General features: G+C 42.3%; 2 long non-coding RNA genes across 2 annotated transcripts in view; one reads left to right on the top strand and one right to left on the bottom strand.

Moving 5' to 3' along the window:
* The window catches only part of LOC138066688 (uncharacterized), a 33,809-nt gene extending 18,441 nt beyond the window's left edge, over nucleotides 1-15,368 (bottom strand). Inside the window, exons 1-2 of the long non-coding RNA XR_011140061.1 lie at nucleotides 15,114-15,368; nucleotides 11,913-11,998 (exon numbers count right to left, since the gene is read on the bottom strand). This is a non-coding gene — a long non-coding RNA (uncharacterized lncRNA). The remainder of the gene's footprint in view (nucleotides 1-11,912; nucleotides 11,999-15,113) is intronic.
* On the top strand, nucleotides 5,544-11,492 carry LOC138066684 (uncharacterized). Its single transcript, XR_011140055.1, has 3 exons — nucleotides 5,544-6,358; nucleotides 6,862-8,367; nucleotides 9,004-11,492. It is a non-coding gene; the product is annotated as an uncharacterized lncRNA (long non-coding RNA).
* Nucleotides 15,369-19,053: the final 3,685 nt, after the last annotated feature.

Below are 19,053 nucleotides of genomic sequence, written 5' to 3'. Positions count from 1 at the left end.
CTTATGTCCCGGTGTGGGCAGGGGAGCCACCTCAGGGCTTACTTGCTGGAGCACCACGCCTGCTGCTTTCTAAGAGCTCTTCTCTTGGCATCTCTTCTTACTGTTGCCAGTACACAGCCCATACATTTTCCTTTTTAAAGTGGACCTTAGCCCTCCTGAGGTACAGTTTAGGGACTTAAGTATGCACTAGCAAAACATACAGCATGTCCAAGAGCAGCCAGTCCAGCTACAGAATCAGTCAAATAAAGACCTGATAATTTTTTATTGTGGGTAAAGGGTATTTTATGATTCTTCTCATCTCTCAGATAGTAGCTCAGCTTTTGCGCCTAGTTTCAAAGATAACTTTTTACCTTTTGAACAGTGACTTTGTCTGGAAAAATTCAACCCCATGGGCAGCTGTTTGTCATAGATACAGGCACCTGAAAACAAGAGGTTGCAACAGAAAGCAATTTTGCAGCCACAGAGAGCTTTTTTCTACTCAGCTTATGATTACCATGGTATCCATCTCGCATGGAAACATACAGCGCCGCGTTCATAGGTGAATGTCCTGTCCTGCCCTTAAACTAGGACAGGCCATACCACATTCTGTGCTCCCAAAAGCCGCAGCGCATGCCGTAGCACCCCACGCTCACGGCTGCGGGGGGGCACACAGAGCATGACTGGAGCAAGCTTGTGCACTAACTTGCCGCAGCTCTTGACCTCCCCAGATCCTTAGACTTCCCCATGTTCTCACATGATTATCAGCCTACAACTGAGCCTGTCTCTTTATCAGGCAGCAGAGGGAAGGCGGTAGGGAAAATGAAGGCAGTGCCATCATAGCCAGCAACCCCAGTTTAAGATTTCCCCCCTGATAAGGCAACCCCCCCCATGGGGGACATGCTCCGTTTCTGGTCTTTGTACACTTTAAGTGTTGTAAATGGAAAAGAGAGGAATACAGAGTCTGGACAGTATCTGTGGGCTGCTGGGCACTATTTTTACTCAGAATATGTCTCTTATAGGAGTTTCTGCAGGCCTGTTGAGTGTCAAGGGGATTTGAGGTATCAAAACGAGCTGCGACTCAGATCCAGCCGTATTTTTTTAGTTTTCTGTTTAATCAGAATCTATCAAAATTAAGAGAATACGAAACGGCAGCAGAGACAGGCAGTGCCAATGAACAAGAAAGAAAGAACAGCCATACTTACTGCAAAGTGAGAACCACATTGCTTTATTGGCTTTTCACTGAAATCTGCAGCCTTAGAGTAGTTCTGCAAACTATGAATGTTGCCCAAATGGAATGCCTGGCTGTTACAAGAAAACATATAAAAAGTTGAGCATGCAGAGGACCTGCCTCCCATCATTAAATAACACAGCTGGCTTATGTTCACACTAATACTTTCCTGTGGAATTTTCTCCCCGCATCACTTGAAGCCTTCCCCATCCTGTGTTATCCTTTTCCATCTTGTGCTTGGTCTGTGTTTTCAGTGGAACTGAACTAAATGTGCCTGCTCTGTTCTGGTTACGCCCAGAGAGGTGGGCACGACTGGTTTTGGATTCACCACATTTTAAATTAAACGTTTCACTGCGCTCTGTGCAAACCCCAACCCCTTCTGACCATGGAAAATATTTTGACTTTTTTTCCCTTATGTGTGTGAGCTTTCACCCACTGCTCTACTTCCTGCTTTCAGCCAAAACATTGAGGCGAAGACATCAAAGGAGAGGGGAACTGCAAAGCAGTAATTTCATAAAAAGGGCCAATGAACATGAAAAGGGGAACCTTCACTGGCTTTCCACACATGTGCTTGACCTTGAAATGTTGAATATTTCTTTGCTATTTCAAAGGCTAAGTTTCTTTATTTTCCTTTATTTTTCACAGAAAAAACAACTTCCTCAGAACTCTCTGCTAAAAAGCCAAAAGTGTAATCAGTATCCTAAATCTTGCATGGCTCTGTGTAGATCATCGCAGAAACTACTGTCACAATGAAATTCGGTTAAAGAAAGAGAAGTTCAATTAAAGAAATAATCAGTACTGTAGTAGGGTAAAACTGGAAATGAAGACCCTAATGTGCTGCAAACCTCCATCAACAGGGGTAATGAGCTGTTTCATTTGCAAGAGTACAATGTGTGACAGTTAACATCTTCAATATCATACATGGATATGTAAGTGTTTATTAGTAGCTACAGAAATCTCAGAACAATCCGACAGTGTCCAGGATAATGAGATAACTCTCAGTGGGACCCAGGGGCAGAACCAGGAACTTTGCAGCATGTAAACCTGTGTCTTAGCAAATGGTTCTCATTCATTTTGGGTAAACAGCCATACTTTTCTAGGGATCCATCCACTGTTAAGGTAAAAACATAAAATTCCTATCAGCCATCAAGGCTGCAAGCTGCATATTGTTTGTTTTTCCCTTTTGTTTTAGTGTCTGACAAAACAAATGACAGAAATATTTATTACAAAGATGGAAGAGTGCATCTTTGTCACTGTTTCTATAGCTTAAAAGGCTATTCATTTGAGATCTATTCCTCAGCTTTCCACTCAGCACTTGCTCTGCCTCTTTACTCTCTTCTCCTACACATTGCATGTCTACACCAAAAAGTCAATGTTCACCCAGGAGAACGAGTTAGACCTTCCTAGTCAGTTTTTGCTGGCACTGGAAATGTATGCCTTTTGCAGTGCTGGACATCATCAAAAAAAGCCATCAGGTACTGATAGTCCTTTCAACTTTTTCAATAGTTCCTTCTGAAGGGCAAACATACTCTACCTGGCATCTGCTGAATATAAAAAACTGCAAGGACAGTGTTCTGGTGGATAGCTCTCGCTTGCACAAGACTAACACATGTTCAGGCTGCTCATTTTAACTGCAATTTGGACAACATATCATTTACTGTATGATATCTTAAATTAAGATACTGGCTTGGACACAAAGATCAGGTCACACTCCACTTGCTTTATAAATTGCTTACCACTATATATATATAGAAAAAGAGCTCACTACATTTTCTGGGTATTAAGTTGCTTTGATATGTTGAGTGGAAAAATATTCAAACTCTCCCAAGTCTCCCACTAATTTGAGCAGAGACTTATCATTTAAAGAAACATAGTTGCTGGATCAATCATAAATAAATCTTGTTGCTAACCTGGAAAAGCAGATGTTTTTACTACTTTGTTACATTTTTTTTTTCTCGCTAATCTTTTAACCCAGACAGATGATGCTACCTGCCTGCTGGCTCAATAGGCACTTTTTAAAATATGCCTTATACAACACTCTAAGTGTGAATTGAGTCTTTATATGGGAGATTTGACTAATGTATAGTACTCCCTGTTGACTATACAGCTGTCAGCAGGCAGTAGGGAATTTTATTTGAATTTTCTCCCAATTTTCTTCAGTCACTTTTTTCATGGTAACTGAGCCAAGGTAAAAGGAGTTGAAAAAACACCCGGTCAAGCTGAGAATGAATAGGTCACATTCATAACATGTTGCTTGCAGTTTCAATCAAATTGGTGTGTTGTCTATAAATCTGATATCCGTGTTTTAAAAAATCAAGCCAAAACAAAAGTTCCAGCATCTGTCTACTGAGTTAAGTTTAAAGCCACGTATGCTTGACACAGCACAGGAGCTGGAGCAGGGGTATTTCATTTGCTGAGTGCCCCAAGCACTGTTAAACGTAATCCTTCTCTTACTCTTAGGATCAGTAAACATTTAATTCAGCCATACAAAGAATAGTGATGCTGGGAGGAAAAAGTAAAAACGGCATACCTGAAGGCTTGATTCTTAGGGCACTAATCCAAACAGGCAAAAAAATATGTGTTCGAGTCCTCTCCAGCAGAGAAGAGCATGGAGTTTAAGTATTTTGCTAGGGCATGGGGAAACCTTCTACTCCTTGGCTTTGTAAATTTGCCCCTGATTTATATTTCAGCCAAAATCCTGACTTATATTGGTCCCAGTTTCATATCTTACACTGGAATTTGGTTTCTCTCTCAGATTTTATCTCTGGATAAACAGAGGTGGATGTGTGCATATGAGTTTTTGTTAGAGAGCTCTAAAATATGTTCTCAAAAAAACCTTATAAAATGTAGAGAATTATTTGTTTTATCCTACCTCCTCCTCATTTCTGAAAATGGTATATCTCTTCTTATGAGTAGCATTCCATTGCTCAGACCATTGCTCAGAGGGTTTTTCTTTGTTTATTTGTTTTTTCCTCACTTCTTGAGTAATGAACTCTTGCAGAGAAGCAAGGGAATTATTCTCCTGGAGGTGGAACTATTTGCCTTAACATGGGTTTCCAGAGTTTTAGCTATGAGGAAGCAGATCAATGAAACAGAGAAATGAGCCATGTTACATGCTGTACATGGCATTGAGCTGTCCTTTTACATTCACTCTTTCTACATCATAGTCCTGTGTTTTAAAAATCTACTACTTTTTTAGATCGTATTTACCACTTCAAAGTCTTATCTTTGTTTTATGATTCATTTCAAGCTCTGGTGGATAGCCTTTATGGAGATTTTGAACCATTGTACCGTTATATGTCATTTCCCCTTTCCCTCTCCTCTTTCAGCTGTGTTCTCCTTGGGTCTCTTTGCTATTTCATGGTGATGATGCAAATAATGGTCCTGTTCTGCCCAGGCTCAGAAGAAATAACGCTTGTGTCTGAAACTTCTGAAGGGCAAACAGGGACATTCCTATAACTTCTGCTGCATTCACTGTGGGCGCTCTTTATTTAGCTCAGTCTATTTTTTTTTTCAAACTAAAGCCTTGTAAGTCAAAGTCACAGTGGTGCTCTGAACTGTTATTTGCAAGGTCTGGAACAGCCTTTCTGACCTGAGGTTTCCTGGTGGTGGTGTGCATTTTGGGCTGGTGGAGGTGTGTCTCTGCTGGATTGGCTGGGCAGTAACACTTCCTAGCATTGAGTCACGTCTGTCAGCAATGAAAAGGGTCTTCCAGCAAGTGGGCAATGACAGGCATCTGCCTATAGATTAGTCTCTGTTAATCTTATAATTAGTGGGTGACAAAGTGATTCCAGGTCAGTAGAAAAAGGCCACAATGACCATCCTTTGCTTCCTTGTTCCCATACCCCAGAGCACTATTCAAAGAGCCCAAAGCCTCCATGCTGTCAACACAGAGATCAGCACTAGTTGTCCTGAGGTCCTGACACAGAACTACGAAGTATTGCCAGTAAAGAGGAGGAATGGATCATCACTACTGGCTGTCTAGGCAGCATCAGTCACATCCATATTAAATCATTGTGGGAGCAACATGACCTTTGTCATTGTATTTGCCATGCCCAGAGCAAATTAAGCAGTTGTAAGACTTTTGCTGGCCTCCCTCTGCTTGCTGCTTGTCCATTGCATGATCTCTTTATCCCTTGCTGAACGCAATCAGTCTGTGCTTGATGTTGCAAGTGGGTGTGATAGAGGAGCTGAGGCAGCAGTTCTGCCAGGAAGTCCCAGAGCTTGTTCTTGCATTCAGTCTATGACTCAGTACACTGGAGATTAAGGTTGAGCAAGGGAGGAGGGAAACTTTTCAAACGTGTCTCTCCCTCTGTCCCTCATGGCTGTTGTCATGCGGTCTGTCCTTCCCCTCTTCGGAGTGGGACAAACTGTGAGGTGGCTGTGGCACATTGCAGAAAGGCAGAATAGCCAGAACAGCACAGGCAGGGAGGCAAGACCTGGGATGGCATCACTCTGGACAGGCACTAACCTGCCTTTAGGGATGGGGACCCTGGCTTCTGAACTTTTTAGCTCTCTCTCCACCAAGTTATATCCTCCCAGTTGCCCTGGAGTAACAGCTCATCTACAGGTAGTGGCACGTTGAGGTAGCTCTCCTCATTCATGTGCAGAAATGAGTTGTGCCACAAATTGCGTCTGTCTTGCTGCATATTCCAAGGCTCTTTACAGTGTCTGAGATGTGACAGGGTAATTTCTGGTGAGAACATAGGATGAACAGCTTTAGGAGGCTGGCAACGTGGAATAGAAAGTGTATGGTGGCCAACATTAGAAGACATCAGTCGTGATGGCATCCACCCAGGGGGTGCTGCGGGGGAGAAATCAGGAGTTCTCATATGCGTAACTGGAGATATGAAATCAAAGGATGGGGGTGGGGAGTTAAGGCAGTTGAAGATGAAAGATTAGGCCTGTTTGTGAGTCACGGAGAGCCAAAGGTGTATTTTAGAAGAAAAGGTATTAGTTTTAAGTCCTCTCGGTGTCTGCATCATGTGTGTCTCTGTGAAGAGGAACAGAATGCCTCTTACGAAGCAGTGATGAAGAGGTCCATGGCTGAACTCAAGGAACCTATAAGGCATTGCGTTTCTGAAATGTTAAACACCTTCACCATCACTGGAAACGTGAGCCATGAGGACCCTTCACTTCAGCCAGAGAAAGGTGGGTTACCATTATGGAAATCTCTGTTTTAATATGTATTAAAGAATTTATTTTCAGAAGAAAATTAAGAAGGTCCTATCTAGGCTTGGCGAGCAGACATTATTTGTTCCACTCCAGAAATAGTCCAACAGAGTGAAGTCAGTGAGCTGCTTTGGGAAGGCAAAGACAAAGAAAGGCAAATAAAGTTCTGTGAACTGAATCCTCCTCTCCCAAATCTTTCAGAAAGTGTTGCATGTTAGGCATACGGGGCAGGGAGCCAGAAAGCTGCTGGAGAGTATTAGGATTGGAAGAATGCAGAACAAAAAAATCACCATTACCAGTTAATGCTACTGAAGAAGATACCTGTTCTGTGATACTACGGGGTGCCTGCTGATGGGCTACTTACAGAAAAGGCTGGAACACTAATATGAAATGCTTTGTCTTCCCTGCTGGAGCCTCAAATCCATGAAGTTGGTATTTTTTTTTATTGTCTGTCTTATGGTATTTCTTTATTTTTCCCTTAGGATTTGCCTCAAGCTAGAAGGATGGGTCCCAGCTGGAGGTAATAGGGAGGTCAACTTTCTGACTTTGACAAATATCATCAAAAAGAAAGAGCTGGCAAACTGTCAATAATGCATGTAATTACTCTCTCTGGAGACTGATATTTTGATTATTTTAATTCAGATGAAGGTAGGTGCACTATACTTTAACTTTCTAGCCTGGTTAGTGAAACAACTAATCATCAAGAAAGCTTTGTGTGTGTTCTTCCAGTCTGAAATTCAGACTGCTTGGATACTGCTTAAATTCATAACAGTGGTCTAGGTGCTAAGCTGTAAGTCACCAGTTTGATTTTGTTTTGTTGGCCTGGGTATATTTCTAGAAGGGCTTGTCGACTTTAGAGGGGATAAGTGTGAATGCCTTCTGGGTATCAGTTCTTCCCTGAGGCTACTGTTCGGGCTCTGCATGAAATTCTCAGAATAAACAAACATTATAGTATAAATAGAGATGGAAAGAATATAAACTTTGACCTTCACATTTCTTGTGGTTCTTCTTAGCAGCTGCCAAACAAGTGCATTTAAGAGTCTCCTTACTCACACGGATAATTTCTGTAGGTGCTCAAGGAATAACTGTATGTCAAATGCGTGTGTGTGGCATGTATAGCAACATTCACTAAACTTTGTATCCAGATAATGGAAGGCAGTGTGTTTTCTTTGGAGAAACAGGAAATCAAGCTCAAGTGGGACTGATTCCAAACACTGACCAATTTTATCCTGACTCCAATTTTGCCTTGACCTTTCCTGACTAATAGAAAATGAGGCTGGTTACATGGAGAGGTTTTTGCAGTGTTTATACTGTGAGAGTCATGCTGACTCAAACAGAACCAGGCTTGTGCTCTTTGACTGAGCCACATAATGGATTCTTTGAGAGGAGCAGTGGATGTAGTGTGGAAGGTCATTTACTCTCCATTGCTCTATATGCCAAGAGGATGCAGCTGAATGGTGGTGTGAACTCACGCTGGTCAAAAATACCTGATCACAGGACACAAGAGGAGAGCTCAAAAACAGGAGGAAGCAGCAGAGTTCTAGGACTTCCTACAGAAAGCTGTATGCATACATATAAACACACACTCTTCACCTACGGCAATGTTTTTTTTTTTTTTTAGAAAGAGTATATTTACAGAATTTCATAATAAAATTTGATCAATTTGGGGCTTAAATAGATTTATAGACTCCATTCTGTCAGTTCCTTTGGCTGATCTTCTATGGGTTTGTGAATCCCTTCTCCAAAATGCGTAGTGTCATAGTAATCCATAACTCTCATAAGAACAGCTGGAGACTCTTGGTCATCTCATCTAGGTCTGTAATTTAGCTGTCACACCTGTGAGGGCGTCTCAGATCAAGACAACGAGAAGTGCTTTGAACCACCTCTTATCTGGGGTTGCCAGATGCTGCCTCCTTGTGCTGTCAGCAGAGGGAAGGAAGCAGAGTGCTGAAGGGAAGGAAGCAGAGTGCTGAAGTGAGGCATCTACTGTAGGTGGTCTGCTCACCTACATGTCACAACTACCTTTTCCACTGTGAGTGAGATCTGGCAGCCCCAGACAGCTGGGGGTTTGCTTACTCATCTCTCACTTTACATTTGACATGCAGGATAACTCAGCTGTCAAAGTGAGATTTATTTCATCCCATGTTAGTCATCTGAAAATTGGGAGGCCAGTATAAGCAACTCTCCAGGCTCCCTCTCTGCTCCAGCCACCTTGAGCAGTGTGATTCATCACAGGCACCCTAGGCACTGGTCTGAAGATGGGATGAATCAGACCACCCCCTCTGTTTCCCCCCACGAAGACCAGAGGGAGCTAAGATGGCAAGCGTTGACAAGATGTCTAAAATCTTAAGAGCTTGTTAGGCAAAGTGAAGGTGGATTCATCCCACTTTGCTCTTCTCTGGTGCCCCCCAGTTCCTAGGTGAGTGCTGTTCCCTTTGCCTTCAAACTCCTTGCGCTTGGGGAGAGCTCACACTGTAAAAGACAACAGTGCCTACAATTAGGCTGTGCTTCTGCAGCAGATGTAAGGTCAGTAGGACTATTCACATGCATTAAGTTACATGTATAGTGCACTGGGTATATGACTCAAGTGAGTGTTAATCTGCATCTGTTTCTTTTTACTATAGCTCAGGGGCATATTTGTACAAAGAATGGCCATTTCAGCAAAGCTTACACACTCCCCAAATGCAGATCTGAAGTCCTGCCAAGCATCTGTGGTTGGGAAGAAGTCAGTATTGTGAATAGCATGTCCCTTCCTCTCATTGTCATTTGTATTAAACAAGTGATATTACTGTGGTGCCTACAGGCTGTAAATCAGGCTTAGGGCCTCATTCTGCTAGGTGCTGTGCAGGTAAATCAGATTACACTGGCTCTGCCTTAGGAGGCTTACAGTTTTGCAAACCTACTACTGGAATGTCCTTACAAGACCTGTTTGATTTGCGGGGAGGACATGGGAGGAAGGAATGTCAAGGCGGCTTGCTGGTGACAGTGAACAAGAAGGAGCAAAGAAAGCTCATGAAAACTGTGGGCTGCTCACCTGTAGCACTGCCTGCACCTGGCCAAGGGCAAACCTTCGCCCTGCCAGCACGCGAAGTATGGCTAGGAGCACCTGCAAGCTCAGCTGCACAAGCGGTACCCTCTGTCTCATGAACTTCACCCAGACCCTGCCACAAACAGGTCTTCGGGCATGGTCTGTGCTCCCTATGCTGGAACCTGCTCTCTGAGCAAAGAGAAGGGTGCACTCTGCTAGTTACACCACTGCGATAAAGAGCAACCTCTTACTCTACTAAAAAGAAGGGATAACATTAAATTGATGCAACATATTTTAAAGCAGTAAATGAAAATAGTTTGTTAATTCAGTTGCAGCATCATTACGTTTGCTACCACCAGCTTCTTTTTGAAACAAATGTCTCAGTAAGAGTCAAGAGAAGGCAAAAGTGTTGCATATTTTGTCAGAAACACACTGTTCAATGATAATTCTCTCATCCTCCATCCTATCACAAACATTCCCACTACTAGGGATGTAAAATTTTCTTCTCTTTCCCTTTAGTATGTATTATATTGTAATGGATGATGTCTGCATATGATACATTGTTTAAAAGAAACCAGATACATCAATGAGCTAAAACAATATATTATGCCTTGTTTTGGACATGGGATCTACAGCCTATTTGAAAAAGTACGCGATATATCATTTCCCTAACTTCCAAAAAACTGATTTTCTCGCAGTCATTTCTGATTACGTTCTACAAGGCCAAGGCAAAGTTCTTCCTTTCCTAAAAGGTCTTTACCCTCTCCTTCTTTTTGTGCATGGGTACTTTGTTTTGCTTTTCCCTTGTGTATTCACTGGATTAGGACTATTACTGATTCTAACATTGATACTGTCCTAGTATTGACTCCAAGCTGTGCCTGGAAATAAAACACTTCTATATTCAAAAGACAATGTGGATTTTGCAAACAAATGTAGACAAGAGAGGACAGATAACATAACTGGCCTACCAATTGGACAGTGTCCCTTTAATGTGCCAAGGCTTTCTCCCTGCAGATGGATCTAGCTGTGTGAGGAGCACAGCTGGGAGGCTGAGTTACCCTGGGGGCGAATGCCAGGCTGGCACAGACATTAGGTATCTTCTTTTATCCCCTCTGTGAACCTGCAATGATCCCTGTGAAATGGAAACCAAAGATTTCAGGGAGCCTGAACTCTTTCTGAACTCGGCGTGTGCCAAGTCTGGAGTAGTTCAAAAGGAAAGAATGAGGGAATTGATAAAGACGACTGTGCAGCTTCATGTTCTGGGCTGCCTTGGTGCCTGTGTTCCTGCACTGGTAAAGCCAGATCTGAATGTTGTTGCAGAATGAAACAGAAACACTGCACACATGCTTTGGGATTTTTCTGAGGCTCCTCTGGTTAAAGCTATTGCTACTTGCTAGTGCCAGACAACTAGATATATCACAAAATCCTGCAAATCATTGTCAATATATAATGGTAGCAAGAACCCTGACACCTAAAGTTTTGGTATTTTTTTTCCTAACTGGTTCTGGCAAGAACTATGGAAAGAATGAGCCTGAGGGAGTCCTGTGCTTGCTCCCACTGGAGAAAAATGGCTCTTCTGATAATGTTATCATGGGGGACTGACCTTAAACTGCCAAGTTCATTCCTTTTAACATATCTACTGGGTTAATAAGTGAGTTAAGCACGATCACAGGTGCCTACAACAGTCTCTTGATGTGGCTGAAGGGGAAGGGCCTCGGTGTCCCTGGCCTGCCTGGCAGAACCGCTCCAACATTTATCCAGAACATGCCAGTCAGCAGCACCAGTGGGAGATGGCTGCTGAGTCTCTCCTAGTGAGAGAAAAACTCCATGGTTTGAACTCCAGCATGGAAATTACCCATCCAAAGATTCCTTTCTCAAATTAGACTTCAGCTTTTTCCCTGTCCTTGTCCTGACCTTGTTAGAACCCAAAGTGGGGGCCATTAATGAGGCGGAGCTGGAGCTGCTGGCCACTTCCTGTGGGAAGCTTTTTAATATCTGGCAAAAACAAGAAAAACAAAGAAATGAATGTGTATGTTCTAACAAGGGGGTTCAGGGAATGCTAAAAATTGTCTAATTGCTATTTTTTTTCCATGTACATAAATATTTATAAATAAAATATGCATCTATGGACTGTTTACGTGGTCAAACAATTAACCATAAAGACAATATAGCAACAGATTATATAAGAACTTGCTCTGTGAAGGGTTGAGTATCTTCCATTCTCATTTCCTTAGCTGGTACTGAATGCTGCTCACTCCTGGTAGTCTCTCTAGATCAGGAGCATCCAGTTCATTTTAGGGGGCACATCTGTTCTACTTGCTCATCCATGGCCTCAAAATTCACAGACAATAACCAGTCAAGCAGGAGTATTCATAGTTAAGTGAATGGTAATACTATGAGCAGAATCCTGATGCTAAAAATTTAATACATAAATTATCTCACTAAAGGAAAGGCTTAGTTCAACAATTCTTTTTGCCATTGCTTTTATTTTTTTTATCTTCTCACCTATAAGAGTTTCATTCAGAAGTGTTACTTTCTGATGGAGGGATTTGCAGCTGCATCTGTTCAGAAGGGGAGGAAGGGATGGCATTCTGCACAAAACAAGAACAACAAAAAGTTGAATGTCAAATATCTGCACCGTGTTCTGTTTTGGATACTGACTTGTACAGAAAAAAGGACACTAGGGAAAACAACTCCATCTTTTCATCTCTGTGGCAGACTGAAATCAGGGCATGAACATTACAGGTGTGATGACCTCCCTACGTCTAGACTCACTTGACCTACTCTGACAAGGCATCTGGGCTCAGCCAGGCTCCTGTAGCCCAGGAAGAGAGGGCAGCCCCAGAGTCACCTCACCCAACCTCTTTTAGACGTCATTCTCTGGAGGTACATGTCTCTCCTCCATGACTGTTGAGGAAGTCTAGATGACCAGCTTCAGTTAGACACTACCCTTCTGATGCCTGACATCAGGTGAGGCAAGCCTGTTTCCTGGTTTCAGGGCAACAAGAGTGCAAAGGGCTATGGCCATGTCCTGCACTGCCCGTCAGCCTGGATGGTGCCTTGAGGAAGTGGGCAGAATCTGACCTGACTGCACCTGGACCACTGCCTGAGCACAGAAACCTCTAACTGACCTGTTGGTACAGTTTTGCTGCATCGTTGCGTTGCCAAATCAAACAAATTAAAGGCCAGGGTCTGCACATCAATGATGTAACGGTACAAATGCAGAAAAAGATAAGAAATAAGCCTCTGGTCAGAACTAAAGACAAGGTTCAAAAGATTAAGGTCATAATGCAATAGGTCTGTTAAGTATGTTTTTGTTATGCATCTTGGAGGTTTTATCAGATGCTGATACACCATATTATTAGATCTCAGATGTCATGTAGGTCAAATGAACGTTGCACATTCAGTAAAGCTTCACTGGCCGCATCCACTTCCCGGGAAAAACACTCCTTACTGACTTCCATGGAAGCAGAATCAGGTTTTCTCCTGTCTTTAAAAAAATGTGGTGTAAACAGATCAGATTCTCAAACTACTCCTATAATGGCCAGATAGGCATTCAGAACCCAGCGAACACCCAGGGAAGTCAATAGGGGGGTTTGCTGTTTGATATGAGGACTATCAAATATTACATTAACTAAGTGGAATTCTTGTTCCAACTCTCCCAATAGCTGCTATAGCGCAGTGACCACTGTCTCAGGAAATGGCTTCATTTTACTAAATTGCCAATTTAGTAAAAAATTGCCAATTTACCTCTGCTTGCCAATAAACAGTAGTTTGAAGTACCACCAAGAGCGGCAATACTTGACAGTGGTACAGCTGCGGTGACATAAAGGGAGTGGTTAAACATTTGATTGACTGAAAACATGATAGCATCTTTTCCGTTTAATCTTCTTCCCAGAAACGTACTAAGCTGAACAGTGTTGACAAATGAAAAAGTCACACAGCATCTCCTCCCCCCACCTTCTGCCCCTGTTTGTGATGAACAAATAAACCTAGAAATGGTGGGGAGGAGGAAGGGGGAAGGAATGGGAAGTAAGCATGATGATAACAATCTCTAAATTACTCTCTATTTTTAATGGTCATTTTTGAGAACCGTTGGTTTCATTTTCCTGACAAATTATTCATTTCCCTCCACCTGGGTTGCAAAAAAAAAAAAAAAAAAAAGGCATTGTAAGCATTTCTGAGAGGGTGAATAGCAGGACAACTCCTACTGGACTCCCCAGGGTTTGCCTCTGCCGCCCCAGTTGGAGAGCCCAACAGCTGTCTTCATAAATAGTGTCACTCAGGATTTGAATAGTTTTACATAATCTGGAATGGAGTGGTGAATCCAAGCTTTTTACTGGTCAAGTGGCAGGTGGGGAATTTAAGCTTTTATAATAGGACCACAATTGCTGCTCCCACAGGGATTTTCTTTTACTGTCTATTGATTTATTATAAGCTCCAAAGTAAAAAAACCTAGGATTAAAAGGGGTAGGGGGAAATGGGACACACACACAATATATTCTGAAGGTCAGATGAGTGAAGATGTAGAGGAAATCTGGGCTGATCTCACTGCTGCTGCTGCATCAGCCCAGACTGATGGCCTATGTGGCCTGTTTGTAAGCCCTGTGCTGAAGAAGAGAAGCATTTAAACTGCTGGGTCACTAGTACAAGTGAGAAAAGCAGAAGCTGCTATCTTAGTTATGGGATTCTGGTTTCAGTTCTCCTCTCCCTCTCCCTCTTCCTCTTCCTTCCCCTTCCCCTTCCCTTCCCTTCTCTTGCTTCCCCTTCCCTTCCTTTCCCTTCCCATCCTTTCCTTTCTTTTTTTCTCTTCCTCCTCCTCCTCCTCTTCTTCCTCTTCCTCTTCTTTTCCCTAGCTCCTTGCTTTTTATCAGCCCTGACCATATTTCATGAGTTCGTTGCGACTCTGTCACCTGAGATCTGACTTTTCTGAGACAGGCTAGACGCTTTGCTGGCGTGAACTTCTGTAGCTCCACCGAGTTTGAGCAGACCTACTCTCGTTTACCTCAGCTGAGAGCCTGGCACAAATCTAATAGCAATGTCTGAGATAAATCATAATTTAGGAGATGTAGATCTAACAGAATATCGAAGGAAATATTAAGTACATTGTTTTATGACCATGCAGGCGCAGTACAGTGCAGATTTTTCTGAATAATAGCTCACCGGTAACTGATTATGCCAGCCTTGAGCAAACATAGTAAATTAAATAGAACTGGGATTAAAGTAAAAAGTACACATTCTTTTGCTTACGCTTAGCTGACCGTCCCTGCGGTTTGCGTTCGCAGTGATATCAGCCCTCAGGTGGGGGTATGTTTACATGGCAGAGCTAGTGCAGCTCCGTTCCCTGAGACCTGTCCTTCAGGCTGGCGCTTCCACCACCTGGCGCTGGCTGCAGCCAGCCTGGCCCAGGCGCTGCCTGGTTCAGACACTGCGGCTGGTGAACTGGCCTTTGCACAAAGGAAACTTTCATTCGCTGCAAACAGGTGCAAAGTGTCCTTTTGTGTGAACAGCTGGGAAAGCAGTAACCCTTTCTACGCCTGCTGTTAGCCCACTTCAGGCGCATTCTGCAGGAGGAAAAGAAAGTTTTCAAGGAACGCTTCTGCAGTTTTCTATGTCTGCCTGTTTGCAGGCAAGAATTTTACTTCTTTTTGTCTCTGTCTTGAGCATGCACAAAGCTACTTCACGGTAACAACTGATTTAAAATACCTTACTGCACATAGCTGTAGTTTTCTGAGGCCCACCCTTGCCGGCGAAGGAGCTGCATGTACATTCAGGCATCTGCTGCTGGGATTCAGGCAACAGCTCTGAAGACGGGTGGTCTTGCCATAACTTTCCGTAACTAATCACACAACTCGTTCAGCCACGTCCTCTCTTGGACTCTGGAGTTTAGCAAAGAGTTATTAGTCACTCTTTTCTTGTCCTAGTGATAAGAGGTACCAGTAACATAAACCTCTCTTCAGTAGAGCTCTTAGCTACAAGCTTACTACTAAGTACACTAGGAGGTACAGTGAATTCAAATAAGGTTGTAGGCTGGCCTTCACCAAAGGAGACAAAGGAAACGGGTACCCAAGGTCACATTCATCTCAGTCGGGTGTGTAATATTGTAATAGTGATATAGTTAAGACTCAAGGCAGTCCCTTATGTTCCTTTGATAAAAAGTCTCTTCCTTTTACTAGATTCAGTGCAACAGCATTATATCAGATTCTTAGCATTTAAGAAAATTGCAGATAATGTATTTTTATTTCCATAAATAGAGAATAAGGAAGAATAATGCCAAAGCAGTGCTAGGCACGTCAAAGACTAATGCAAAATGACCTACTCTAGTGGGATAAGTTAAGGAATTGGTAGCAAAGCAGTCAGTAAATTGCTGTTTTTGAAAGAGCGTATTATTTTGTGGGTAACCATCTATAACAATTTTGCTTGATAGATACAAAATGGCAATGTGTACTCATCAGGAATTTCATAGCATCTTTCAAATCTAAAGGATCCTCTAAGTTAGTTGAAAAGACTTATTGAAAGTCAACATAAGTGCCAAGAAATTGGTTATATGACAGAAATTTTAAATTAATAGACTCTGGTAGGCCAAGAGAATTATTGACTACTCTCACTGCTGCAGCCTGCTGCTTTACAAAGCGCTCTGCCTAGTACCTAACGGGAAAATAGATGTGTGTGTCAGCATAATATCTTACATCAGACTGGGAAATCATTGACATTAAAAGGATGGTTATTATAACACAGTGTATTTCTGAGGGTATGTCAGATTCAGATGTAAACAGTGATGGCAATTTAGGAGATAGTATTTGCTATATTGATCTATTCTGATCATGCACAGGGAGCCTGACATTTTTACTGCACAAGGAGTGTGTCTCACAAATGTCCATTATTTTTATTTGGTCAGTGGTGTCTCTAACAACGTCCTTGTGAGAATATGGGGAATTTTGCATGAGTACAGATGAACTAAATACTGCATGGTCTGTCCTGATATTGTATCGAAACATAGAGCCCATACTGTACACTATATGGTATGGAGTAAGTTCTGCCTTTGGCTTAGATCAGTGTTTCCTTCGTCTTCTCTCCCTTCCCACCTAGTAGCAGCCACTGCTCCTTGCACTAACACACTGGTGGTAGGAACAGCTTGGTGGGCTGTGTTGGGGTGCTACAGGCTCAGCAGGAGGCGCTCAGCTGTGTTTGCTGTGTGTGCAAGTGGTTCCTGGTCCTCTGGGATGAAGAGAGAGGCTAGATGGAAGTGCCTGCAGACTGTCGTCCAGGCTCTTAGCTGCAAGCTGGACTACACCCAGTTCCAGATGAGCATGGGGGAAGGTAGGACTGAAACCTTTTGTCTCCCAGCCCAGCACAACAAAGCTATAGAGATCTTCATTGCAATTAAAAGACAGTAAATCAAAAGGAAATGTTTTTTTCCAAAATATATAAGTAAACACTGGCTGGCAGAGACATCACAAAGGATTATAGCAAGAATTAGGAAAAAAAAATACATTAGTAGCATGAATATAATTATCAGAAAAAAATATGATATTCAATCTCATGGTGTAAGACGCAGTTAACCTCTGCCAGGTGGAAATGAGGGTAACACTGGGGACATGCAGTTCCCTGTCCACCTGCCCTGCTTCTCTTCCCCTGCTCTGCGGCTTGTCTGCTGCTTGCTACCACTAATGCTGGTAGTGGAATCCGTGTTGGAGACTCTGGCCATGAAGCTAATCTAGCCGGGCCCATCTTATTTGCCTCAAGATGTTCTCATATCATTATTTGCTAGGTACCACAGGTGGTCCTTTCCCTCATGTTGTTGTTCCAGCTTGAGTCTGGGCAAAGCTCTGACTGAATTCAATGAGGCTGGGTATCCAGGCCTGACCTAGCATGCTGCCATCCTAGAAGGAACTGAGTTCGTGTAGGACACAGTTTTAATGCACATATGAGCTTCCTATGCAATATTAACACCTGAAGAACTGTAAGAAGGAAAGTGTGAGAGGGCAGGGAATGTTTCTTTGAGAACATTCCTCTATCAGATTTTACAAGGAAACAAGATCCATTTTTCGTTTAGAATCCCACTTTCCAACAGGCAGGTTGTGTGCAAAATTTCAGCTGTTTCGATGGATATGAGGATTATAGGGAAACCTCAGAGAGGAACTGCAAAGAATTCAGCAAAACCTGCTCTCTAAAATGAGTTTCATGGTCATTAATCTGTTGCTATCTAGGAACAGTAATATGTACTACTTGTGAAAAATTATCAGTATGTTTTTTATCTTTCATAATTGTCAAACATTAAATTAATTTGCCCATTCCTATAAATATTTATATATCCATGGGCTCACAATTCTCTTTTGACTTTTGTCATATTTTACCTTTCTAGCTAATGTATCCAATTGCCAAATTACCTCTTGCTGTCAATAAAGGTTTTAAAGTAAATAGAAAGATACTAGAGTTAACTGGGATGAAGCAAACATTTTTGAAGAAGTTTAACATCTAAATTATATTTCTTGTACATAACTGCAGCAGTATTGTATTGGCTATGATATAAACTCCTTGAAATATGAATTTCCCCCCTTCTCTGGTGCTTTTCAGAACTTCATTTTAAAGACAACCCCAAATTCTGTGATGCAAAATCAGAAAAGGTAACACACACAGGCCCTGATTTGCTGATGGGGGAAAAAGATTCAGTGTAAGCAACTTCCAGATTATATGACACCTCACCCATTACAGCTTTGGTATTGCATCATCCCTGGAAGAAAATGTGTCTGATGAAATGAACTGTAAGGAAACTGTGTAAAAGAGAAAGTGCAGAACCTAAATAGTGGGAGACAAATCGTATGAGGTAACACACTCACTGTGAACTTCTCATTATATGTTTTCTCAAAATTAGGAAAAGATGGTTTTAAAATTAATAGGCACAAAATAACTGGAGGAACTATTATAGACCTGGCGCCTGCAACCAACCTTAACTATTTTCTATTTGACTTGACCTCAAGCTGTTCTGGATTCTGGTACTACTTTTTGGATGTCTGACTAGACAATTTTAAGGCACAAAATAGAAACACTCAAAAAGGAAACATGAAACTAAATGTTTCTGCTAAGTGATCTGCAGTAGAGGGGTAATGATAAGTTATCACAACTACCTTATCACACAGCTGTGAAACCTGTGCTAGAATTGGCTGCTGGAGTTGAGTAGTTTCCTGAAGTTTTCAGCACACTTTTTGTTTTGCTTTTAAATTTAGATATAACAAATTTTGCCTGGTTTAATCTTAAAAATGAATCATTATATAGTTATCTCCCACGGTCTGTTCCCTTGGCTCCGGCAAATGGAAAAGGAAAACATCTGTGGTGCTATAGACACAGGTGGACCTAGTAGAATTAGGGAATACAGCTTTCCCAGGACGACCACCTGCTGCAGCCTGTGCTCCCAGTTATACAACTGGGGAACAGCCGTTCCTCGGCTGCCCGGATCCAGTCACCACTGCAGATGCTGGTGAGCTTTGTACCAGGAAGAGGGAAAAAGCTGCCAGGCCACTCAGCAGCGTGATATGAGCTTCTCACTGGTGAATCCTGAGCCATCATTATGTTTGGTAACTGAAGTGTTGTATGTCACAAATTGAGGACTTTTCTACCCCCAAAATTGATTTAGAATGTAAGGGTT

Source organism: Struthio camelus, chromosome 1, assembly GCF_040807025.1.
Source record: "Struthio camelus isolate bStrCam1 chromosome 1, bStrCam1.hap1, whole genome shotgun sequence".
Classification (NCBI taxonomy): domain Eukaryota; kingdom Metazoa; phylum Chordata; class Aves; order Struthioniformes; family Struthionidae; genus Struthio; species Struthio camelus.
The sequence above is the reverse complement of the archived record's forward strand: the minus strand, read 5'-3'. Positions and strand labels throughout refer to the sequence as shown.